Source organism: Chionomys nivalis, chromosome 22 (assembly GCF_950005125.1).
Source record: "Chionomys nivalis chromosome 22, mChiNiv1.1, whole genome shotgun sequence".
Taxonomy (NCBI): Eukaryota; Metazoa; Chordata; class Mammalia; order Rodentia; family Cricetidae; genus Chionomys; species Chionomys nivalis.
The window spans coordinates 15,704,469-15,731,166 of record NC_080107.1 but is presented as its reverse complement, the minus strand read 5'-3'; the positions used below and the strand labels follow the sequence as shown (position 1 = coordinate 15,731,166).

Genomic DNA, 26,698 nt, shown 5'->3' with positions numbered 1-26,698 from the left:
CAGGATTTATTATCTGCGGAAGTCCCCCAAGTACCAGGTTACTCGAGCTCCATTCTTGTCACAAACAGGCGCGACAGAGGACGAGTGCGGCAGACACAGAGCTCATTTCCAAGACAAGCAAATTCACAGTTAGAGACAAGGGCATCACAGCAACCAAGACCTGCAGTAAATCTTTTCTGGCTCACAGAAATCTCTAACAATGCTCTCCCGCAACGCCTCAGATTAAACAGATCATATTTGGTTTAAACATCAAATCAGCAGCATAGAAAAGATGCCTGATTAGCAAATTCCAATTTATGATGCTTTTGCTCATATCTTAATGCTAGGAACAGTGCAAGACTCCCAATGCTTCCAATGAATAATCAAGCATGCTGACAGACTGGAGCCTCTTAGCAATGCCTACCTGCACCTCTCAGCCTGGCTGACAGGACCAAAGGCTAAAAAAAAAAAAAATCACCGAATCATGCAAATAAGTATTTACCTCAAAAGATGTGTGTAGTTAAAGTTCAGCTTCCTGCATCTTCCATAGCCCCTGAAGTGTTAATCTGAAGAAACAGTTTCATGAGTTTCCACAGGCCAGTAGTGAGTCTCCTACACTTGACCTAGACAGACTTACATAACGAAGCATCAGTGCTGGGGAGCTTGTACGATGTCATCACCAGCAAGAATAAGAAGTATTGGCAGCAGTAAGCAGGCAGGCAGGCTGGGATTTTGCATGGAAATCATGAGCCCTGCCTTGCTTTTCTTTTCTGAAATGTTTTGGAAGGAGAGTTATGAATAGCCCAGAAATAGGTCTCATTTTTGTGTGTGGGAAGAATGACCAGAAGCATGAAAGCTAAACCTTCCAGCCAGTGCAAGGTATCTCTCGTGGAGGGTGCAGTAAACCCGGGAGGAGGAATTGCCTTCTGTGAACTTCTAAAGCATCACATCTGGAGTGAAGAGGACGGTAAAGCGGTGGCATAATGCAGAGGATGCTGCTGAGAGCTTCGGTCTGCCTTTAACTCATTGTGGTGAGAGAAGGGGGATGTGGTGATACGAAGTTAGAGTTGGGGATGCAGGTTGTTTTGCAGAGAAATGGCCAAAGGCTTTCTCATAGTTTTAATGTGTTGTTTTAAGCAAGATGATAGCAGAATTGCTTTTCTGGATAAAATTGAGACTGTGCTGGGTACGGCTGTTTTATGTATTTTAACTTCTGATGGTCACCTGGGAACAGGTATACATCTCTGTGGTTTTCATATAAATGTCAGATATCATCATTAATTTTACTATCTTTACTGAAATACAGTTTGTGATTTTTCTCATCAGATTTTGCATATAAATAATCATTTTTAGACTTTGAAAGCAATCTCTAAGAAATCCCTTGACATATTCATAGAGATTATTTTATATTTTTTGTTTTTTAAGATAATCTTAGTTAGATTCAATTCTTAATACCTGAAGGAATATTTTAAACAACAGAATATATATATATATATATCTTGATTACCAATCAATTATCTCAAGTATACATAATACAGATTGCATCCTTAAGACCTACAAACAGTAAATCCAGCCTTCCATCTGAGGATGATGATATTATATCAGCATACGATGACATCATATTATTTAATAATAAGTAAAATCACGGTTTTACATGGGTTGTAGACTAAGCTATATAGTTTCTGAGGTGACTGAAATAGAGAAGCAGCCATGCATGCACTACTCAAAAATAACCACAGTGTTCTGTTCTTAGCTAGGAGTTTGCTGCTAATTTACCACATTGAGACCAGGCTGAGGAAAGGAGAGAATGCAGGTCTAGGAGAGAACACAGTGATCTAATGCCTCCTGCTGTTAATCAGCAAGGAAACCTGCTAGTAAATAGAGTCAGATGTATCTAAGCTGACACAGACGAGGGGAATGGAACGTGGCTTTCTTCAAGTCCACCTGGAATATTGCTACCACACTAGAGTAAATGTTTGTTTGTTGGTTTGCTACCAGAACATGGGTGAGATTTATAAAGATTTAATTATTTTCCTCAGACAAACTATACCTCAGACAAACAAACATTTATTTGCTTTTTTGCAGTACTCTTGATTTTGGGAAAACAAATTCTGTAGCAGATGGAATGAGAAATTGTCCTGATTCCCCCCCTCAGAACCACAAAGAACAGTAAGGAGCATACTGGCATAACATTGAGCTGAATTTGCAAAGTCATAAGTTGTATTTGGAGTATTAAGTGATATAGACTGGGTTGATATGGATTATGTAAGAGGCGTCCCTGCTTTGAAGTGTCGATGACCAGGGAATCAACAACATAGGAAGTGAGGGTCTGGAAAATAGGAATCACTTTAAAAAGTTCTGTCTTACATGGTTTGAAGAGCACTAAAGCCTCTTGTAGTCAGGGACAGTGCTTTTCATACTTGTCTCTCTGCCGTTATGATAGTGCTTACTGGACCTCACTGAATGTTTGCCGAAATAGTGGGAGAAATAGGGTTTGCAATGAATTAATGTATAGGGAACTGCATCTCCTATGGTTTGGTAGAATTCTCTGTAAAATAATTTTAAATTATCTATAAAATTATTCATTAATATGTTAATTTAATATGTGCCTATGTGAATGAATGCTTCAGTAATTCTTGTTTAGAAACTGTTCTTACAGTGTTTAATGGAAAGTTTCTACTATTAGATGGAGGCTGTACGAGTTTGACCATACATCAGATAGAATGTGGTATTCACAACCTTACACCAAAACACTTTGTTTTTCCACAGTGATGCAGTCATCTGAAGGGAGGAATTCAGAGTCAGGCCTGCAAACTCCTTATCTTTGCTGGTCTGAACTCGGTTTCTTCCTCTGGACTATCTTCAGCCCATGGCTTTCATCTTCCTACTTGTTCTGGTTTGGTGTTAGGGTGCTTGGTGTCCAACTCCAGCGGGCATGGGGTGAGCAGCCATGTACCAACGAGCTGTACTCAGCTTTCATCCTCCTGCTTGTTACCTCATGGCCCCAGCATGACTGCCTCACCACTGACATCTTGCCTAAACGTAGACAAGAAGAAACGGGAAATGCTGAGTGCTAGGTCCCAGCAGATCAGTTGTTTCTCTAAGAACATTTCCAGAGGGCCATCCTGAGATTGATCTACATCTCATAGTGCTTAAATGTGTAAAATGCCTTTCAAAGGAATGTCAAGAACAACTGAGTTTTGCTATGCCATTGCCAAATCCCAGCAAAGCTTGGGTTCTGGTTTTAAGGCCAATGTGGTGTTCCTCCATGTATTACCTGCTTTTGTCATTGCTGTGACTAGGCATCTGACAAGAAGGAACTCACAGAGTTAGTATCAGTTTACAGAAGGGATAGGGTCCTCCATTATAAGGAGGCATGGTGGCATGAACTTCAGGCGGGTGGTCACATGATGTCCAAAGTAAGGAAGCAAAATGTGATAACAATCCCTGCTAGCTGGATTTAGATAACTCCTGTTTCTTCAGCACAGGACCAGCCTATAGAAGCACCCACATTTAGGATGGGTTTTCCCATCTTAGTTAGCCCAATCCCCAACAGGCACACATGTACTTGTCTGTCTCCCTGGGATGTTAGTGACCTTGACAAGTTGACAACCAAGGTAAACCAGCACACTCTCCTATACATTCTTCTTACTTTATAGTTTTGATTGCTGGTGAAATTGTAATGCATTTAGCAGGGCCTAAAAGTTTAAACTTGCTTAAATTCCAAAAGTACTAAGACTTTATTTTTAATTGTGTTTGTGTATGGTGTGGGGTAGACGTCCCTGTGACTGCACTTGACCACAGAGACTGAAGATGACAGACTTCCTAGAACTGGAGTTATAGGCATTTAGTTGTTGGTCCCCTAATGTGGGCGCTTTTATTGAACTGGGATCCTATGAAAGAGCAATGAGCTCTTGAGTCCTGAAGCATCTCATTTTATAACTGTGTCGTTCAAGTACACTTGTTCAAAGGCTTCTTTATTAAAACAAAACAAAACTCACCAAGAGACAATAAATGGATTCTAAATTAAACCTTAACTCTCAGGATCTCTGTAATAAGTAGAATTATTACACCCTTGCAAATTTATCAACTAGATATAAACCATGAGCTTCTACTAGCTGATCCATGGGCATCTTTTAGTTTTCCATCAATTTAATTATATAATATTGCTGTTGGCCAGAAGCTATTCTGCACCCAGGGACATGGGAATGAGAAGCGTCATATACTCAAAAACCTTACTTACACATTTACAGGGGATATGGCTAGACCAGAATGTGAGATTGCTAATTTTACAGGAAAAAATATGTATCTTAATTTCTCTTAAAACCAAATTTTTATGGACAAGATAGTTGAATTTTAAAGAAAAATCACAATTGTCTTGAAATAATCTCTTCAAAAGCAACTGCATATTGCACTAGTCTTTACCCACTGAAATCCAGGTGTAGTCAGTGGTTTATATATGTATATATGTTTATGTACATATAAATATAAAAACATATGTACATATAAATATACACACAAATATACATATACATGTATATGTACATGTGTGTATATGTGTGAATTTGGTAACATATACTTGTTTTTGTTTTATTTTTATGATCCCTGAATATAATCTACTTTGTTTAGCTTTCTCTCTGATGTTGACCAGTAACAATTTGTAACCTTCCCTCCCAAATATTGACAAACATACATAACCCACCAAATAACCAAAAAAAACCACCCACCCCAACTCCTGGGAATGTGGACATCATGTTCTATAGGCATCTATGGTTTATTGTGGTTTGGGGCCTTCAGAAAATTGGGAGATAAAACTATGACATGAAGGTTGGACAAGATAAATCAAAAGAAAGAAAAGAATCCAAGAGAAAGAACAGAAACAGGGGCCCTATATCGTGTACACTCAGAAGTCCCATAAAAACACAAATCTGAAAGACATAATATATACACAGAGGACCTGGTACAAACCTGTGTAGGCCCTGTGCTTGCTGCATCATTTTTGGTGAGTTCTAATGAGCTTTGATCTGGTTGATTTTGAAGGCCTTGTATTCTTGGAGTTCTCCATTTCCTCTGGCTCTTAAACTCTTTCTGTCTCCTCTCCCATTTTTCACTCTTTTGTAAGTGAGAAAAAGAAAAGAAAAGAATATTGGGCAAAGACAAAGGAGTGTTAATCATAACATGTATTTGGTTGAATGTATATAATTCTTTACAAATCTCTAATTTATCTGCCTTTTAGAAACCTGGGTTATTACCGCAAATCTGACATTTGTAAAGTACTTATGAATGTGATCCCCTATCTCCATGAGATTGGCATCTTTTATGGAACTCTGTGCCTTTCTCTGTCTTGTCACATGGAAAGGAAGTATTCTATTAACCTGCTGTAGAATTACATAAACTTGAGGTGGAAATATGTGTGGAAATTTCTAATTCTACTAGAAAATATTGCACAGAATCTGGGAGAGCTCATCCCCCAACTTGGGATGTTGATTGATGTTCATAATTTCAGTGGTGGGGTCAGACTCGTGAAATGGTGATGATGAGATTTTTCGCAAAGCATTGCTCTGACATTATTGTGAGCAACAATTAGTGCCAAGATGCCTTTTATTTTGGGGATGGCAATCTTAGAAGTGATTTTGCAACTAGATGAACAGCTGCAAATATCTTCATATTTGAAAGCACTTTTATTTCTGCAAGACTGGCAAAAAGATTCCAAATATGAACGATTTTGCACCTATGAGGAACTATTATGTCAGCATACTTAGTTGTGTATGATAAAATTGCCTCTCTTTTCTGTGGCAATGCATATTACAGATCAGCCAGTAACACCCGAAGACTGAAGAAACTCTGGTTTTAATGTTTTCCAATGTATTTAATATGGAAAAACAGCAAAAAAGAAGAAATTTTTCTTTTACTAGTGTGTTTAAAGATAACATATTTTGAAAGCACATTAAAATATATAATCTGTTTAAAGTGATGTAAGTCAATCTTTAAATGTAAGACAACAGTAGATTAATGTGTAATCTTTGAGCCCTAGTTAATTGTGTTTTATATAATAAATAATTTTAAAATACTGTGTTCATGAATATTCAAAATCATTAAGCTATGTAATTTTATATGTGTGTGTACATGTGTTTGCATATGTGCAGGTGCATGTGAACATATGTGGGTGTGGGTGTATGTACATGAATGCATATGTGTGTGGAGGCCAGAAATTAACCTTGGCTGTCCTTGCTCAGGAGTCTTCAGGCTTGGTTCCTGAGATGTTATATTCATGACTCTCTTGCTCACCAAGTATGCTAATCTGACTGACCAGTGGAAGCCCAGGTGTCTGCCTATCTCCATTTCCCAAGCCCCAGATTTACAAGTGTGTACCACCATGCCTGCATTTTGTTGTGTAGGCTCTAGGACTTCAACTCAGGTCCTTATGTAAAGCAAGTATCTTACTGACTGTGGTATCCCTCAACCCTGTAACTTCTTTTTAAACAGATGGCTTTATTTTATGTTTTACAATTTTTTTGTGTGTATGTATGGGTGTTTTGTCTGTGTGTGCACCACATGCATGTAGCCATCAGAGAGCAGAAGCAGGTGATAGACTCCCTGAGACTTGAGTTACAAATGATTGTAAGCAGCCATGTGGGTACTGGAGAGAGAATCTGGGTCCTCTGGAAGAACAGTCAGTACTCTTAATTACTGAGCCTTCCCTCTACTCCTATGATTGCTTAATATACACTTATAGTATAGAACAAAGAATGGAAAATTATTACTTACTTACAGGAAATCTACTTCTTGAATATATTTTGTCAAAGCAAACTTTGCAAGATTGTGGGGACAGTAACACCTCTCTGGCATGTGAACTTAGTGGGGAAATTTATTCAATGGGAATGTCACATGTATCTGATAGTGTTCACTTCTACCCCTCTTAATACCCTCCTACAAACATGAGAATTTTCATCTCTAATGGTCCAAGAGAAATCTGTATCTAACCAGGTAAATCAACAGATTCAAGCGCATTGAAAATATTCTGTTTGAATTTCATAACTAACCCTTTTCTACCTTCACTTATCTGTTGCATGAAAGTTGGAAGGTTTGAGTTTTCCTTCCTCACTGGGGAATTCCACATTCATTATACATTTAACTAATAATCCAGTGGTTGCATTTTAAAGTATCTTTGCTTCTGAAGATCTTTTTTCTTTTTCCTTTGGGTGGGCTCTTACATGATTTATTATCATATGGGACATGCAGATTCCTTTACAGATTCCAGCTGCAAGGCACTGGCCAGCTTCTTTGGGCATGCTATGTCAGTCTGGGTAAACTTACACAGTTACTTGGCCCTCACTAAAGTCAGTTTCTACAGCGAGCCTAGCAGCATTCACTTTTGCTCATGTCACATATTCAACATCTCTACCATCACCAAATGAACATATTTAATTACTGGATTGGGTTGTCCAACTTGCATCTAAGAAGATTCCAGTGAGCTGTCAAATGTCCTAGACTTTTGACAATTGAGAGCGAGCCAATGGCTGTCATGTTCCCTTCATATCATAGAAAAAATGAACACAGGTCAGTCACCCACATTGAGAAACACAGTACCTCAACCATTCACAAATGGACACGATTTTGTTGACTGCTTTGCACACATTTTATGTATTTACATTTACAGCCAAGCCAAGCTTAACATATCTGCCTACAAATATTATAACTGTGTCTTTGTACTAAAGAATAGATGGTACCATTTTGTCACATTTAGAAAATGATGAAATGCCCACAGCTTGTTTTTAGTACTTTTTATTAGAAAGTGAAAAGGCCAACCATATTCTTAGCTGGGTAAGGTTTTTATATTCTTTCTTCCAATTGATACATGCTCTCGTTTGGGGTTAATGACTTGTGCTCTAGACTATGGGAAATCTGTTTTCTTGCATATGCTCCTCCATGCTGTTATTGAAGGTGCACATGTTTCGCTTCTGATGATCTTAACTGATGTGCATCCTCCTTACCTAACAGCAAAGAAAGACCCTTAATTATCCATAGCCTGTTTTATCTTCTAGAAGCCTATGATCCAGTCATTTTGGAATAGTTGGACTCTTGCTAGTTTATAAAAGTCATGGACAATATCTGCATTGGTAACTCTAGACTGAGGACTGGAAGAACAAAATAATTGGATTTTAGAAAAGAATAAGAGTGCTTCATTCTTTGGTGGTCTAAGGGATCTTGGGAAAATGAAATTTGGACAGAGAAATGGAGATAGAAATATTACACAATAAGATGAAGTTAATCTTTTGTGGAAGAAAGGAATATTCCAAAAAAAGAGAAGGAATAGGACAGTTTATGCAGGGCTAAGGGTTTGTGCATTATTGTGATTAATCACAAGGACAGCTGCCAAGTTTCCATCATGAAAATAATCTCCAGGAGAATCCATCAGGTTCTATTGCCTATTAATTTCTGTTGATGTATTTTATTTGGCATCTTAAATGACAGAATATACTTGCTTGTATTTTAAGTGAAGGTTAAAAGACAAAGTTCATTAAAGTAATGATTCATATATAGAACTGAGCAATGTTATTGCTCCAAGAAAATTATGAAAATTTAGTCTTATTAGGGGTTTACACCATGTCCTTGAAATATCTAATTATATGACTTGAAATTTTCACTTAGTACATATTGATTGCTAGTGCTTTGGCTGATATTCATTATTTATCAAGAAATTATGGAAGGAGGTAATGTGGTATGGGAGTACACATTCTTATTTTAAAATAATCTTGCATTTACCATTAAATATTTTCTTCTTATATAACTTTGAATATTTCCTGTCTGTAAACGTGTGTATTCAGGAAGAAAAAGTGAGACTGAACTTAAATGTATTTTAATCCCTTCACTTTCTAATTTTTTTAAAAATGCAATCTTCTTCCATTTGATTCCTTTAAACAAGCACACTCACGATGAGTAAGCCACACAATTAAAATCATTTCCCCTTCCAGGCAGCAGGGGAATTTTCCTAGGTGTGCAGATCAGCTTTTAGCCTAGTTAAAACTTAATACCCAAACCAACTTTCCAAAGAAATATAATGAGATAAAGAACACTCTAAAAGGATGCTTCCTTTTTGTTCCTGGCATGACTTGCAAAGAATCTTGAAGTAAGAATAATAATAGATCGATCACAGGGCAGGACAGTGTTTCACACTGTGATCGCATTCGACCTAACTGACCTTCAGTGAATGATAGGTATTCAACACTCTCCCCTGGAACTGGCCAAGGTGCAGTTTCCTTATGAAGAACAAGCACTGTCTCCCATGGGAGGTCAGATATGAAGGGATGATTACTGGCTCTTACAACCATAGCATCTCTTCTTGATTTGCCAATTGGTAGACTGAGTTGAAGTGAGTCAAGGAGCTTTCCAAATGCTAACTTACTCAGACAATTGACTGAGCCTTGCTGGTTCATCTTTGTCCACAGGACATTTGAGGGCTTCCTGACAACTCCTACACAGAAGAAAGGATGGGCTTCATGTTTTTATCATGTCGTCTAACTATGAAACTCTTTCAGGCATTTTCATAAGTCGGTTTCTATATGGGCATGAACCTCTGGAAATAACACCAGAGCTAATAGTACATACACAATTTGAGTGAGGTAATTTCCCCTTATTTTAATACAATTTTAATTCCCTCAGAATAAATCGAATCTTTCTTTACATGGTGGTTAATGAAAGAGTATAGCCTTTTATTCAATTTTCTCATTTGACTAGAAAAACATATGTGATACCTTTAGGTGTTGAGAATATAGGAGATTCTTTATTCCTCAAAGCCTATTTGAATGTTCTATTTTCTAGTACTACTCTTTAATATTTAAAGATTAGTCAATTATGGTAGCTAAAATAAGAATATGCTTATGAAGACAGTTATTTAGTAAGTCTCCATTGCATAGTCCCTGGTAGTTAGCTACTGATACTTGTATACTGTCAACACCGCAGGTCATAGGCAGATCTTTTTTTTATGTGTATGAGTGTTTTTTAATTATTATTTATTTATTTATTAAAGATTTCTGCCTCCTCCCCGTCATCGCCTCCCATTTCCCTCCCCCTCCCCCAATCAAGTCCCCCTCCCTCGTCAGCCCTAAGAGCAATCAGGGTTCCCTGCCCTGTGGGAAGTCCAAGGACCACCCTCCTCCATCCAGATCTAGTAAGGTGAGCATCCAAACTGCCTAGGCTCCCACAAAGCCAGTACGTGCAGTAAGATCAAAAAACCCATTGCCACTGTTCTTGAGTTCTCTGTAGTCCTCATTGTCCGTTATGTTCAGCGAGTCCGGTTTTATCCCATGCTTTTTCAGACCCAGGCCAGCTGGCCTTGGTGAGTTCCCGATAGAACACATGAATGGAGATAGAGACAGAGACCCACATTGGAGAACCGGACTGGAATCTCAAGGTCCAAATCAGGAGCAGAAGGAGAGAGAGCACGAGCAAGGAACTCAGGACCGTGAGGGGTGCACCCACACACTGAGACAATGGGGATGTTCTATAGGGCAGATCTTGACTGAGATTCCAACTCTGCCAACTGTAGTGCTGCGAGTTCTACAGTATAGTGCTACATCATTCTCCTCTGCTAAGTGGGGTGATGCTCTGGAATCACAGGGCTATAAAATAAAACAGCGAGCAAAGAACATATCCTTGGCACATCAAACTTTTCATATAAAACTGCTGCTTTCTTCTACCGTTATTTAAGCGGCTATCCCGGTCTAAATCTCTAGCCTACTCTGTCTAGACAATTGCAAAAGCTTCATAATTATAATCTCTGCTTATATACTTGCCACATTTTCACTCTAGCTAGTAGGCAGAAGGATCACCTAAAATATAAATGAAATTATTTTATTGCATTTGGTAACAGTCCTGGAAGAAAATCCACAGCCTTTATCATGTCATACGAAGCTCATACAGTCCAACCTGACTCTGCTGTCACCTTTCACTATTTACCCAACAGTTTAAACTCATGCCTATGTCAGAAGATTTGCCATGTTTTCTCTGACTTTTTCTGGTCTATGTCGGATAGGATCTCTTCTATGAGGTGTTTCTCCAGCAACCAGTTTAATTTAATCTTTTTCTGTACTTCCACCCACATTAAATTTTCCTTTCATCTTAGAACTTACCATTAGTCAAATTTAGCTTACTCATATTTTTTTGTTTTTATTTTTTGTCTTTTTTATTCATTCAAAATTAATTCACTAATTAATTTTACATCCCAGTCACAGTTTTTTTTTCTTTTTTCCTCTTCTCAGTTCCTCTTTTCATCCTTTCTCTGTTCCCATCCCCAATCCACTCCTTATTTTTTGTTTAGGAAATGGCAGGTCTCTCATGGATATCAACAAAACATGACATGTCAAGTTGCAGTAAGACTAATCACCTTCCCATGTATTAAGGCTGGGCAAGGTGGCCCAGTATGACAAGTAGTAAAAGTCAATAAAATAATCAGAGACAGAACCCACTCCTGCTATTGGGAATCTCAGAAGAGGACCAAGCTATACAACCATAACATAAATGCAGAAGGCCTAGGTCAGTCCCATGCAGACTCGCTGGCTGTTGGTTCAGTCTCTGTGAGCTCCTATGTAGTTGATTCTATAGGTTTTCTTGAGGTGTCCATGACTCTGATGGTTCCTATAATCATTTCTCTCCCTCTTCTGCAGGATTACCCAAGTTCTGCTGATGTTTGGCTGTGGGTCTACAATGTGTTTCCATCAGTTGCTGGATGAAACCTCTCTGATGACAGTTGGGCTAGGCACCAATCTATGAGTTTAGCAGAATATCATTAGGCATCATGACATTGAACTTTATCCCCTCTCATTGTGTTTGGTGTAGGTCTTTGATTTTTAACTTATTCATTTAAATTTTGGAAACATATCTCTGGTGTGGGAAGTCCTTCTGTATATGTGTTGCTTTTATTGGTTAATAAATAAAGCTGCTTTGGCCTATGACAGGGCAGAATAAAGTAAGGGGGAAATTCCAGGTAGATAGAGGAGGAAACAAGGCAGGGTCACAGAGATGCCATGTAGGTGCTAAAGGAGACAGATGCCCAGGAACTTTGTTGGTTAACCATGAGCCTCATGATAAAATATAAGATAATTAAAATGGGTTAATTTAATATGTAAGAGTTAGTTAATAAGATAGCTTACAACCAAGCAGTGTTTTAGTTAATACAGTTTCTATGTGATTATTTCAGGTCCAGGTGGCAAGGAAACATATGAGCAGTCTCTACCTATATATCTCGTGGTACTCACTATGCATATATAAGACTAGAATGCATACCACAGGTGCTTAGTAAGCTTGCATGTATTTTGTTCAGCTCTTAAAGCAGTGACCTGGACAAGCAGTCATCTCTGGTGTTCATGGATAATTGGTCCCAGGATTCTTCATAGTTCCCCAAATTTGTGGATGGTTCCTTGTTATTTGTATACTATCTATAAACACTTACTTACATACTTTCAATCATCCCTTAAATAACTTACAATGTTTAATAGCAAAAAATGACTGCAAGCGATCTAAGAAACAGGGATCTTGGTCATTAATGCCTATAGCTATGGAGGCTACAATGAGATTTTTATGTACTTTCTGCCACCATGAAAGCAGAAAGCAACTGTAGATACCTTCACTCATTGATTTGGAATTACTGTGTGTTTTTTTTCTCTGAAGAAATGATAAACATGCACACATAATTGTGTTTTATGATACACCATTGTTGCCATTATCATCATCATTATTATTATGTTATTTGCTATTATTTGAGGTCTGAAGAGATGGTTCAACAGTCAAGGACATTTATTGCTCTGGTGGAAGATCTAGGTTTGGTTCTCAGCACCCACATTGGGTATTTCATAACCATCTATGATTTCAAATCCAGAGAATCTAATACTCTCCTCTGTCCTGCATGGGTACCTGCATACACCTGATACATATGACTCACACAAGCACACACCATACACACACATGCACACACACACTTATAAATAAAATATATACACAAATAAATGCTTAATTTTTTTCCTTGCAGAAAGTGCTCAGTGGAGATTCAGAAAAATAACTGTCTTTCATATTGACTCAATAACTTCCCAAGATGGTGTTATAAACACTATAATGTGCCCTTTACTCCAAAACTATCAAATCTTGTATATGCTTAATAATAGACTTTAATGCTTTAGTATCTGCCAAAAAATACTAATGTTTAACATTCATGTGGAATATTTCACCAATGTTTCTATCTGTAGTGTTCAGTGTCGCTGTTGTAGCAAAGAAAACATTCATAAGACACTAGATATTTTCTAAGTGTGCAACACGGAACTTTTAGATGTGGTTGTTATTAAGGTATATTAGGGTCTTTGACTGGTCTGATCTTTCTTCTTAGTGTACTCTGACTGTGCTGTGCTTCATGCAGTGTAGCAGGTCTTACAATTCTGTTCATTCCCTGTCTTGTGTTAGAAAAGGAAAGAGGGCTTCAGAGATGGCTCTGTAGTTAAGAGAACTTTCTCTTGTGGAGAACATGGGCTCATCACTGGCATTGGGCAGCTTACAACTTTCTGTAACAACAATTTTAGAGGATCCTGTACCCTTTCCTGGCCTCCTGGGGACTACACACATGCAATGAAAATACATACACGCAGGAACACAGATGTACATAAAATGAATCAGTGACTAAACAGAGAAACAAGCCAATAAGTAAATAAGATTTGTTATTTCTTACAAATAAATAATAACAAAAGAAAAATGGCATATGTAGCATCATCTCCTGCCTGATCCTCAGTAGACCACAAAAATGTAATCAAATCAGTCTTCTTTTGTAGTATCCTTGATCCAAGATGTAAAATGTCACAAGGATTAGATGATACTTCCTAAGAGATTAGGACCTAATGAGTACCACATGTAGGAACCGAGCTCCACATGTGTAGTAATGACTCATTGACTTGTGTGACGCAACAATATAGTATTACCTGTTCTGTCAGTGAAGAAGTTTCTTTACCTTTTAAATGAGGACAGATTCACAACCTTGTGTTCTTAAGGGTACCAAACAAGGTCCAGTATTTATTGATTCCGTTCTACCTCCAAGAAACTCTTCCTGATTCTTTAGTTAAGATTTGTGTGTATAAAAAGGAAATACCAATTATTTTCAGTCATTTCTTCACAATACTCTGCTTAGATTTATTATATTCATTAGCAACATCTTCCTTGATTCTGGATAACATGTTGGAGCCATATTTGAAATGTTAAATTCTAAGAGTAACTTATTTAATTTCCTCCCTCTTGTCAAGAATACAAAAGAGATAAGGTCCCATTGCTAAGATGGGGGAGGTGAAACATCCTTACAGACTAAGTTTTGTTCTCAAAACTCTAAAAGAGAGAGTAGAAGCAGACAACTTATAGAAAGAGGAGAAACACCTAGTATAAGTTACTCTATGTTCACATATAGCTTTTGCATTATTTTTCTTTTCTCTTCATCACCTCCACACCAATTTATTTTATTTTATTTTATTTATTTATTTATTTATTTTGAGACAAGATTTCTCTGTGTAACAGTCCTGGCTGTCCTGGAACTCTCTTTGTAAACCAGACTGTCTCTGTCTCCCGAGTGCTGGGTTTAAAGTCATGAGAGTCACCACTTCCAGGCTGTTTTATCATTATTAATCTTTTTATTTCTTTTGTTGTTGTTGTTGTTTGTTTTTCGAGACAGGGTTTATCTGTGTAGCTTTGGTGCCTGTCTTGGAACTAGCTCTTGTAGACCAGGCTGGCCTCAAATTCACAGAGACCCACTTGCCTCTGCCTCCCAAGTGCTGGGATGAAAGGCGTGTGCCACCATCACCTGACTCATTCTTAATCTTAATGTATCTCCTATCTTCTTCTAGAGTAAAAAATCAGCTAGCAAATGCTTTGTAGACTGCAAACATATCCAGACACTAAAGGAAAAACAAAACAAAAGCAAAACAACAACAACAAAAAAACCAGGATATATTTCTAAGATAATTTTGGTTTTTTTGAAGATATTTGTTAAGTATCTAGGCAACTTACCTTCATATTATTTATGTTTCTAAAGTCATAACTATGTAAAAGTAATGCTCCTTGATTTAGAAAAAGCCCAGGCATCAGATGTTGGAGACAGGTACACGTGACCATGTTTTGTTTGTTTTTCTTTCTCTACTATGAAATACCCCTTCACACAAAATTCATATCAATACTAACTAGAAGGGCTTTAAATTGTGGCTTCAAAAATATGTCTGAGTGGAGTTGGGGTCAGTGCTGAAGGCAGCCTAACCTAGCCACATGCCCAGTGAGTGTACCTCTCATTCTCTCATTGATTCAGACTACTTCCTGCTTCTGTGGGAACCATCTTGTTTCAAGGATAAATCAATCATAAAGGTTTGTTTGTTTGTTTTTTTCCCAAGACATGGTTTTTCTGTAGCTTTGGAGCCTGTCTTGGAGCTAGCTCTTGTAGACCAATCTTACCACAAACTCACAAATATCCACCTGACTCCCAAGTGCTGGGATTAAAGGCATGCACCACCACTGCGGGACTCCATCTGCATACTTCTATAAACTGATTATAGGCTTTGCTCCCCAGAAGAAATGCTGATCTTTAAAACCTCATGGGTTTTCTTATTGTCTTTATGTGAAGGACTTCAGTTGTCATTCTCCAGTAAGTGATAGGATTCAATGGACAAACCACCTCTCCTGACTTTAGGATAATCAAGAAGATGTCTTACTTTCTGTCTTCCAAAGAAAAGAGCAAATGATTCTGCTTATGCCAACTTTGTCACTCAATACTGAGAAATTGATTAAGCTGAATGTGAGGGTATAAAAAGTGGGCAGACCCTGTTACCTTGATGATGGAACTCTGTTGGGTCCTTATGTGGACTGCTGGGAGTCCAAATTTTCTCTGTTTTCTTATGTAGACTTCTTACAAATTTTGAATTAAAAAAACACCCTTGTGAGCCAGGCGGTGGTGGCGCACGCCTTTAATCCCAGCACTCGGGAGGCAGAGGCAGGCGGATCTCTGTGAGTTTGAGACCAGCCTGGTCTACAAGAGCTAGTTCCAGGACAGGCTCCAAAACCACAGAGAAACCCTGTCTCGAAAAAACAAAAACAAAAAACAAAAAACAAAAACAAAAACACCCCTTTGCCCTAATACATTCATTTAGGCGGGCCAGAATTGATCGCTAATGCTTGTCACTGACTATCATTTATTTATTTATCCATTTTCCTTTTATATATTACGTCCTGGCCAAAGTTTCCCCTCCCTCCTCTCTGCTCAGGCCCTTTCCCCCTTCCCCCTCCCCCACATCCATTCCTTCTCTGTTTCCCTCCTGGAAAGAGCAGGCCTCCCAGGGATATTAACTGAACATGACATAACAAGTTACAATAAGCCTAGGCATACCCTCATATCAAGACTGGATAAAGCAATCTAATAGGAAGGAAAGGGTCCCCAAAGCAGGAGAAAAAATAGGAGACGGCCCCCGACCCCAACTGTAAAGTTCTGCAAGAAGGTCATACATGCCAGAAACCTAGGTCAGACCCATGTAGGCTTCCTGGCTATCGATTCAGTCACTACGAACCCTGCTTTGTTAATTCTGGTTGTGTTCTTGTTGTGTGTTTGACCCTTTTGGTGCCTACAATCCTTTCTCCCCTATCCCCTTCCTTGGGATTCCCCAAGCTCTGCCTAATGTTCGTTCATGAGTCTCTGATCACAGAAATGGCTAACAAAATTAAATTCCCCAAAGAAAAAAGACATCGGCCTTGTCAAATAAAAGTGTAAAGCCAGCTGTACTTATTTCCTGACACATTATACTGTTTTCTTTATGGAATTTGAAAACTAAATTTATTCCCCCCCCCCCCCCAAGAATCAAGTATCATTTGTTACATAGTATCAGAAACTAGATTTATCAGGAATAAATTTACTCACATGATGGACATATAGAAAACAAGGGGGAACAGAAAAGAACATATTTGAGTAATGTACATTAAGGATTGAGTCTGAAACATCCCTGGCTAGGCTTATGTCTTGTGTGTTTTCCTCTTGCTGACTTCTTTTTAGATGCTGAAATCTGCTTCACAGGCCAGCAGATGGAGACATTGGACAAAGCATTTTGAAACTTACAGGTCACACTAGAACCATGATTTTCCTCTGTACTAACTTAGTACCTAAAGAGTAATAACGTATTATACATGCATAAAGACTAGTATATTGTTATAATATTGAACAGTTAGCAACCGGTGAGGATGTACAGGAAGGACTGGTTGTTTGTGTGGGGGAGGTGAGTTCTGTAAGAGGAGACACAGGTAATCTCATTGGTTAACTCGGACTATGGGAAACTCATGAAACCCCAGCTTCCCAATTGTTGTGACTATGAATTTGAGCCACAATGTCATCCCCACCCCCGCTTTAACATCTTTATTTGGAGCTGTACATACAGGAAGTCTGGGAGGATAGCTTGAAAACAGGACGTAATATAATTCTCCCTCCATCCTATAATGTCTAAGTACAAATGTCTTTATAGCAATCAATATCAATTCTCTGTGACTTTAAATTTCTCCTTTGCACTCTTCCAATTCTGTTATTTACTCTCCATGCCAATCTGTACTTAGGGCCAGAGGACAGAAACAGGGCAGTGACCTCTGGTTGTTATAGCCACCGTCACAGGAGGGTAACCCTCAGTTACTTTCCTTGAATATCTTTTCTTTTGGTCTGGAATCCTCGCTGTCTAAGACATTGAAATTATAGATGGTTTTATAAACGGAAGCAAAGAAGGGAGGAAACAGGAGTACACAGAGCAGCTCCAAGATGTCTTTCGGTGTATCCTTCACTGAATATCCATTTTAAGGATTTTATTGCAATGAATCAAACACTGCACAGTTAGGAATACATTGTTTTCATCTGTGAGAAAGACGGGATGTTTAGAAAATTGTCCTGATATTAAGAAGCAGCTCAACATTTGCTTTTTAAAACATTATTTTATTTTTCAAAGTTCTTCTGTTGTTCTTGGCTCTTTGGATTACCGTTCCCGACTCACTGAAAAGTATGACACCCTAGTGTCAAAGAGATCCAGACCCAGAATGACAATTATCATATGTACTTATTCATAAGTGTGTTTTTAAACACAAAACAAAGAAAACCAGCCTACAAATCACAATCCCAGAGAGCCTAGACAATAATGAGGACACTAAGTGAGACATACAAGGACTAACCTACATGGGAAGTAGAAAAAGACAAGATCTCCTGAATAAATTGGGAGCATGGGGACCTTGGGAGAGGGCTGAAGGGGAGGGGAGAAGAAGAGAGGGGTGCAGAGAAAAATGTATAGCTCAATAAAATTAATAATAAAAAGACAGTTCAAAAAAAAAAGAGAGAGAGATCTGGGCTTAAAGTCTTGGTTTTTCCTTTTCAGAAAGCATTCTCCTTGGTAAGTGATTTCTTCATTTCTGACACAGGACTAACAAATGGATTTTGCAGGGCTGTGATATATGAACAGAGATGGATGGGAAATGTCTCATTGCCCTGTTGGTGTTTCGCAGGTTTGCTGCTTCAGCACGGAAGAGCTGGCTTGGTTAGTGGTGCAGGGTTCTTCTACACTTTATAGTTGGTGCCTTTGGGTTGATTGTTTGGAACTGGTGCAAGATTTGCAAAATGTACATACATTATGAGCTTTATTGCCTAATCTGAGAAGGCCCAAGGTTAGACACTTTTAACTTTATTTTTTTTAAATAAATATATAAATTGAAGCTTTATTTTCCAGGAGAGTGGAGTATTAGCCATCTACCCAAAAGGTAATGTGAGTCTTTTTTTTTTATTGATTTTTGTTGAGCTCTACATTTTTCTATGCTCCCCTCCCTGCCTCTTCCTTCCCCTTCATCCTCCCCCAAGGTTCCCATGCTCCTAAATTACTCAGCAGATTTTGTCTTTTTCTACTTTCTACTTCCCATGTAGATTAGATCTATGTAAGTCTCTCTTAGTGTTCTCATTGTTGTCTAAGTTCTCTGGGATTGTGGTTTGTTAGGCTGGTTTTCTTTGCTTTATATTTAAAAACAACCTATGGGTGAGTACTTGTGATAATTGTCTTTCTGTGTATGGGTACCTCACTCAAAATAATGTTTTCTAGCTCCATCCCTTTTCCTGCAAAATTCAAGATGTCATTATTTTTTCTGCTGTGTAGTACTCCATTGTGTAAATGTACCACATATTCCTTATCCATTCTTTGGTAGAGGGGCATTTAGGTTGTTTCCAGGTTCTGGCTATGATAAACAGTGTTGCTGTCTTTATTCTTGTGATTGTCTGCTGATAAACTAAGTTTGTAAATTGCTTGATTTTGTTTCACTGAGCAAACAAAAATAGCAATGCCCAGATAGGTGACATGATAAAACATGTCTAGTAAAGCCCTTTACTGAGATTTTTGTCCAACCACGCAGGCACTATGTTCATCTACAGTTTTTCTCTTAAAATGTTATTTGTGAGCTTTGTGCAAAAATCAACTTGTAACATTCTCAGGGGATTGACCCATCAGGGATTTTCCATTTATGTCAAATTACTTGAACCCATAGCTCTAAAAACTGCATCTGTGCCCTACAGTTTTATGACAACTTAACACAAACTAAAGACATTTGAGAAGAGGAAACCTCAACTGAGAAAATGACTTCATAGGGCAAGCCTGTAGGGCATTTTCTTCCCTTTCTTCCTTCCTTCCTTCCTTCCTTCCTTCCTTCCTTCCTTCCTTCCTTCCTTCCTTCCTTCCTTCCTTCCTTCCTTCCTCCCTTCCTTTCCTTCCTTGCATCCTTCCTTCTTTAATTCTTTACTTTCTTTTACATCCTGACCAGTTTGACCTCCTTCTTCTCCTTCCATTATACCCCCCGGCCCCGCGCCACCTCCTGTCCCTGCCTCCCAATTCACTCCTCCTTTTGTTCAGTAAAAGACATGCCTCCTGTGAATATCAACAAATTTGGGCACTTTCTTAACTGGTGTTTGGTGGGGGAAGGCTAAGCCTATCGTGGATAGTGCTTTCCCTGGGGTGATGGTCCTGGGTTCTATCTATAATAAAGCAGGTTGAATAAGCCATGAGGAACAAACGAGTAATCAACACCACTCCGTAGCCTATGATGAACAATGATATAGAAGTTTAACTCAAATAAACTCCTTTGTTCCTAACTTACCTTAGATCATGGTGTTTCATTACGGCAATAGTAATTAAGTCACTATTTACCCATTTTTGAGGATCTTATGTCTGTTTCACCGTCTATGAATGGAGATAGCTTCAGCAGATTAACTTTGTACCTCATGGCACCACAAATATCACTTATGAGAGAACACAGAGCCATGCTAAACAAAGCACACCATGATTAGATTATACTAAGTGGTGAGATGAAAATACCTTAGTGATAAAGTAACAGGGACCATTTGGCAGACTGGTTAAGAAAGGCCTCCCAGGGGGAAATATATCTTTTCTTTTCTTTTCTTTTTTTTTCTTTTTTTGAGACAGGGTTTCTCCGTAGGTTTTTTTTTTTTTGGATCCTGTCCTTGAACTAGCTCTTGTAGACCAGGCTGGCCTTGAACTCACAGAGATCAGCCTGCCTCTGCCTCCCGAGTTCTGGGATTAAAGGCGTGCGCCACCACCGCCCAGCTCAGGAGAAATATTTCTGAGCTGAAGTTTGAAACGATACTTCTATGCTTAAAACATCTTAGGTAGAAATCAAGAGAAAGATACTGGGAGAAGAATGGACTTACTGGACCCAAGCACAAAAAGACAAGTGTAGGCAGAGCACTACAGAGTCTAAGAAGCTGAAAATGAGGGATGGTAATGAAGTGGGGACCTGACTAGGGACAGCTCTTTAGAGAACTAAGAAGTTGGCCTTCATGCTTAGTGATGTAGGAACTTCTAAAGAACCTTATGAAGTAACTGGGGAAGAGCTTAATCTAAATTGGAGTTTTCCAAGATCACTTTCATTTGATGGGGAATATGTAATAGCAAATCAAGGGGAAAGCCAAAGTATCAGTAAGTAGTGACGATAGCACATACTAGTGCCTGAGACTATGAAAAGTTGGCAGGAATGAAAGACTCTGGGCATTTGGGGGATATAACGTACAGGATTTAAAGGCAGTACTTGCTGATGGGCCAAATGTCATGGAAGAAAAAGAGAGGGAGAAATGACGAGTCTTTTTCAATGTAGCAAAATGTAAACAAGATGTGTAAATGTACATCAGTTCATTTGTACTGTCCTAATGTAGGCCAAGCAGTGATTGAAAGTCTGTATATTCTTTTGCAAGTGGGAGAAAGAGCTATTCATGCTGTCTCATTTCTTTCAAAGCTATTTGCTAGAATAAATGATAATGCATTTTTGACATCTCCAAATACATAGATTTCTCTGTATTATTAGTAACGTACGCTTTAAATGCAATTGGAATATGGTTGTTACACTAAATGACCCAATAAGTGCCCTATTATAAAACACTTAAAATAATATTTAAATTTACAAATGCAATACTCATTCTTAATGAGTCTCTACAGGTCTTTAATTTTCTATTTCCTTTCTGATTTTAGCCATTTTCAGTTTACCCTGAGAGGCTTTAGAAACTAAAAAAAAAAAAAGAAAGAAATTATGTTGAAAGCCCAAGTTTTACGGTAATAGTTTTAGTGTTCTGACTTTTAGGCAGCATTCCAGGAGATTCGTGAACAGGGAATCATTAATGATAATCTAGTGTCTAGCAACTAGATGACCAGATAGCTGAGGGATGGTAAAATATCTGTGGTTAAAATCTAACAAATATTCTTTTCCACGAGAGACTAAACTTTCAAGCGATTGTAAATTTCCAGGAACCAAAGGTGACGGAGAAGTAATTCAGAGTGCTAGGTGACATGCTGCTCTCAGGAGCCTAGGGATGTGCTTGTTTGTATTGGTGTTAACATCTTACAAAGACATGATAAAATATACCGGCATGACAGATTATAATATGTATTTGAAGTAAGAATATTTCTTAGTCATTGTTGTATTGCTGTGAAGAGACATTATGATCAATGAAAAGAACAGGTGTTCTAGCTGAGTCTTCCAGAACTTTGAAACACCCGCCTGTCATCTAACCTTCAAGATGCCCAATGCTAAGCCAGCTGCTAGTCTTATCAGAGAGTCCGTGTATGAGGCAACTCCTGTCTCTGTTTTAAGACTTACTTACTTTCGACAGTGTGACAATGGTGACTTTGGACAGCTCTCTAATGTCTGATATGCCTCACTGAGCTTCTGAAATGTCTTCACCAGATTATGAAGCTGCCATCCATTATTTCCCGGAGTGTTTTTCCTGCCTGCTCTCTTTCTTCTGCTCCTCTTCTCCCTCTTGAGCGTTGATTGGCTTTCTACAGGTGCTTGTGATTATGCTCAGTTTTCTTCATGCTTTTTCCCCCTGTCCATTCCTCAAATTAGAGAATTCTAATTGAACTACTTTTAGTATAATGCTTTCTCTTTCTTTCCCAATTCATGTCTTCTTTTGAGCTACTCTAATGAAACTTTCTGTCTTGTATACAGAACATTTCAGTAGTCACATTATCGTTTTTTTTTGTGCATATTTATGGTCTTCCCTGTGTGTTGAAAACTTGTTCTTGGTGTTTCTGACTCAGTGATATTTAATTTAGAGAACATATTTTAAATTTTTGAAAAACATATTTTTGATCCAATTACCAAAACATAGAATTTTGAATATATTTTAAGTATTGCTAAGGGTATAAAGAATCTGATATTGGGAGACGGTTACCATAGACTATTTATTTTTCTTTTGATCTTGGTGTGTATATGAGAACTGGTGACAGTTCATGGTCTCTGGGTAGGGTGTTATTTCCTTCAGTAACAAAGCCAACAGTGAGTTATTCTGTGATTATTTTGTTAAAAAAGCTTCATGGCAGAGGTACTGTTTATTGCCACAACTCTATAGCATTTCAAGATCTCTGACACTACCAAAAAGAACACGGTCAGCTTTTCATCAACACCACTTAAGTGTTTCGTGCCAAGACCTCTTAAAAGAGCTGCAAGGTTTATCAGCTAAAGCTGAGTCAGGAAGCCTCTCTTAACTGAGAACACTTGCCTCTAGCAAGCAGAACCCATCCAAGAAAGTGCCGCTATCAAGAAGTCGAGCTTAGCTCTATTCTTTTCTATCTAGAATAACTTCCCACGCTCTCTCAGGTTTTTAGTGTATTTGGTCTGCTCCACATTGGGCACCGTTGTGTTGACAGAGGTTTTCTTTCCCACCAGGTCCCATAACTCTCTTTGTCTTGACTGATATCTGAGTCAGGCTGTGAACCTCAGTTTGTTAGTTTGTTTTGTTTTTAATCAAAAGTTATTGCAGAAATTCCTGCTCTTCCCCAAAAACAATACCTTCCCTACAACGTTTGCATGGCTAATTCCCTTTGTTCTGAAAATGTTTGTCTGAGTCTTGAAATAATTTTCACGCGTTATAGAGAAGATTAATGGAAGTCTTTATTCATTTATTTCCATAGATGTCTTGAAAGTCCAAATTCATTAATATTTTTAACTCAACCTATCAAATTAAATAATCATGAATTTTAAATCACTCAGTTAGGAGTGAGAAGTTACTATTAAGAACAAAAGCTTGCAGGGTGGTGGTGGCCCAGGCATTTAACTCCAGCACTCTGAAGGCAGAGGCAGGTGGATCTCTGAGTTTGAGAACATCCTGATCCACAGAGAAAGTTTCCAGATAGCCAGGGCTACACAGAGAAACCGAATATTTAAAAATGGCTGGTGTGCAACATCTTTATGGAAGTTATATCTAAAATATTGTAATGAATGCCTACACAGAGCCTTTCTAATAGAGAATGCTGGGTAAGTCTCATTCTGTGTGATGTCTATAGATGTCTTGCTTCTTGAGCAGAATCCTTCCTGCCACATTAGGATAAGCAAAGTCATTTGAAGAATGGGAAGCTTCGTGCTGGAGAAGAATGGTATATGGAGAAAGTTGACGAACTTGTCTTTTCTATATTAAGGTACAAGGAAATATAGCTACAGATATACATTTCTACATGTAATGAAACAAGGTACCACTTATTCATTAAGGATGCAAAAACTGACTTGACACTCTATAAATATAAGTTGTTTTTTTTTTTTTTTTATTCAGAAGAAGTTCTAACATAAAACAAATAGACATCAAACCAACAATCCCATCTAATTACAAAGTAGCCTTCCCTCTGTGCTTCTGGCACTTAATTATTAGCAAGGGTAGAACAAGTCATTTGTCACTCACTAATTGGTAAACAGAGCCAAGAGCAATGGCTCACAAATGGGAGAGATTTTGTCCCAGGAAAAGGTTGACACAGTCTAGAGACCTTTCCTAGAACTGTCAGAGACAAGGCATGTGCAGGACAATCCACCAGGTGGCGCCCTACAACAAAAAATGAACAAACTAGAAGCTTAGCACTGACTATTAAGAATTCTCAAAGCCATTGTCCTTGGCTTCTCATCAGCCTTCATTGTCCGCCATGTTCAGAGAGTCCGGTTTCATCCCATGCTTATTCAGTCCCAGTCCAGCTGGCCTTGGTGAGCTCCCAATAGATCAGTTCCACTGTCACAGTGGGTGGGTGCACCCCTCGTGGTCCTGACTTCCTTGCTCATGTTCTCCCTCCTTCTGCTCCTCATTTGGACCTTAAGAGCTCAGTCCATTGCTCCAAATTGGGTCTCTGTCTCTATCTCGATCCATCGCCAGATGAAGGTTCTAAGGTGATATGCAAGATATTCATCAGTATAGGATAGGGTCCTTTCAGGTTCCCTCTCCTCAGTTGCCCAAGGTACTAGCTGGGGACATCTCCCTGGACACCTGCGAGCCCCTCTAGAGTCAAGTCTTTTGCCAATCCTAAGATGGCTCCCTTAATTAGGATACATATTTCTCCGCTCCCGTATCCACCCTTCCTATATCCCAACCATGCCATTCCCCCAAGCTCTCCCCATCCTCCCCTTCTCACGTTTCTCACCCCATTTCCCCTTAGCTCCATGCCACCTCACCCGCAAGTTCCCAGTTTTTGCCCGGCAATCTTGTCTACTTCCCCTATCCAGGCGGATGACGATACGTTTTTCTTTGGGTTCACCTTCTTATTTAGCTTCTCTAGGATCACAAATTATATGCTCAATGTCCTTTATTTATGGCTAGAAACCTATTATGAGTGAGTACATCCCATGTTCCTCTTTTTGGGTCTGGGATACCTCACTCAGGATAGTGTTTTCTATTTCTATCCATTTACATGCAAAATTCAGGATGTCATTGTTTTTTACCGCTGAGTAGTACTCTAATATGTATATATTCCACACTTTCTTCATCCATTCTTCCATTGAAGGGCATCTAGGTTGTTTCCAGGTTCTGGCTATTACAAACAATGCTGCTATGAACGTAGTTGAACAAATGCTTTTGTCATATGATAGGGCATCTATTGGGTATATTCCCAAGAGTGGTATTACTGGGTCCAGGGGTAGGTTGATTCCAAATTTCCTGAGAAATCGCCACACTGATTTCCAAAGTGGTTGCACAAGTTTGCATTCCCACCAGCAATGGATGAGTGTACCCCTTTTCTCCAGAACCTCTCCAGCAAAGGCTATCATTGGTGTTTTTGATTTTAGCCATTCTGACAGGTGTAAGATGGTATCTCAAAGTTGTTTTAATTTGCATTTCCCTTATCGCTAAGGAGGTTGAGCATGACCTTAAGTGTCTTTTGGCCATTTGAATTTCTTCTGTTGAGAATTCTCTGTTCAGTTCAGTGCCCCATTTTTCAATTGGGTTAATTAGCATTTTAAAGTCTAGTTTCTTGAGTTCTTTATATATTTTGGAGATCAGACCTTTGTCTGTTGCAGGGTTGGTGAAGATCTTCTCCCAGTCAGTGGGTTGTCTTTTTGTCTTAGTGACAGTGTCCTTTGCTTTACAGAAGCTTCTCAGTTTCAGGAGGTCCCATTTATTCAATGTTGTCCTTAATGTCTGTGCTGCTGGAGAGTACTTTCCACTTTTTCTTCTATCAGGTTCAGTGTGTTCAGACTGATATTGAGGTCTTTAATCCATTTGGACTTGAGTTTTGTGCATGGCGACAGATATGGTTCTATTTTCATTCTTCTACAGGTTGACAACCAGTTCTGCCAGCCAGCACCATTTGTTGAAGATGCTTTCTTTCTTCCATTGAATACTTTTAGCTCCTTTATCAAAAATCAGGTGTTCATAGGTTTGTGGGTTAAAATCAGGGTCTTCTACTCGATTAGAAGACATTGATCGACTTCTCTGTTTTTATGCCAATACTAAGCTGTTTTCAATACTGAAGCTCTGTAATAGATTTTGAAGTCAGGGATGGTAATGCCTCCAGAAGTTCCTTTATTGTATAAGATTGTTTTGGCTATCCTGGGTTTTTTGTTTTTTCATATAAAGTTGATTAATGTCCTCTCAAGATCTGTGAAGAATTTTGATGGGATTTTAATGGGTATTGCATCTGGAATGAACATCTGGATCGCACGTCTGGATCGCACATCTGGAACGAACATCTGGTTTGCACATCTGGATCGCACATCTGGAACGAACATCTGGTTTGCACATCTGGATCGCACATCTGGAACGAACATCTGGTTTGCACATCTGGATCGCACATCTGGTTCGAACATCTGGATTGCACATCTGGAAGAACATCTGGATTGCACATCTGGATCGAACATCTGGATCGAACATCTGGATCGCACATCTGGATGCACA

At 38.7% G+C, this 26,698-nt stretch overlaps 1 long non-coding RNA gene across 1 annotated transcript in view; it reads left to right on the top strand.

Moving 5' to 3' along the window:
• Window positions 1-488: 488 nt before the first annotated feature.
• LOC130864588 (uncharacterized) overlaps window positions 489-26,698 on the top strand; it is a 193,927-nt gene continuing 167,717 nt past the window's right edge. The window contains exon 1 of the long non-coding RNA XR_009055991.1: window positions 489-1,010. This is a non-coding gene — a long non-coding RNA (uncharacterized LOC130864588). The remainder of the gene's footprint in view (window positions 1,011-26,698) is intronic.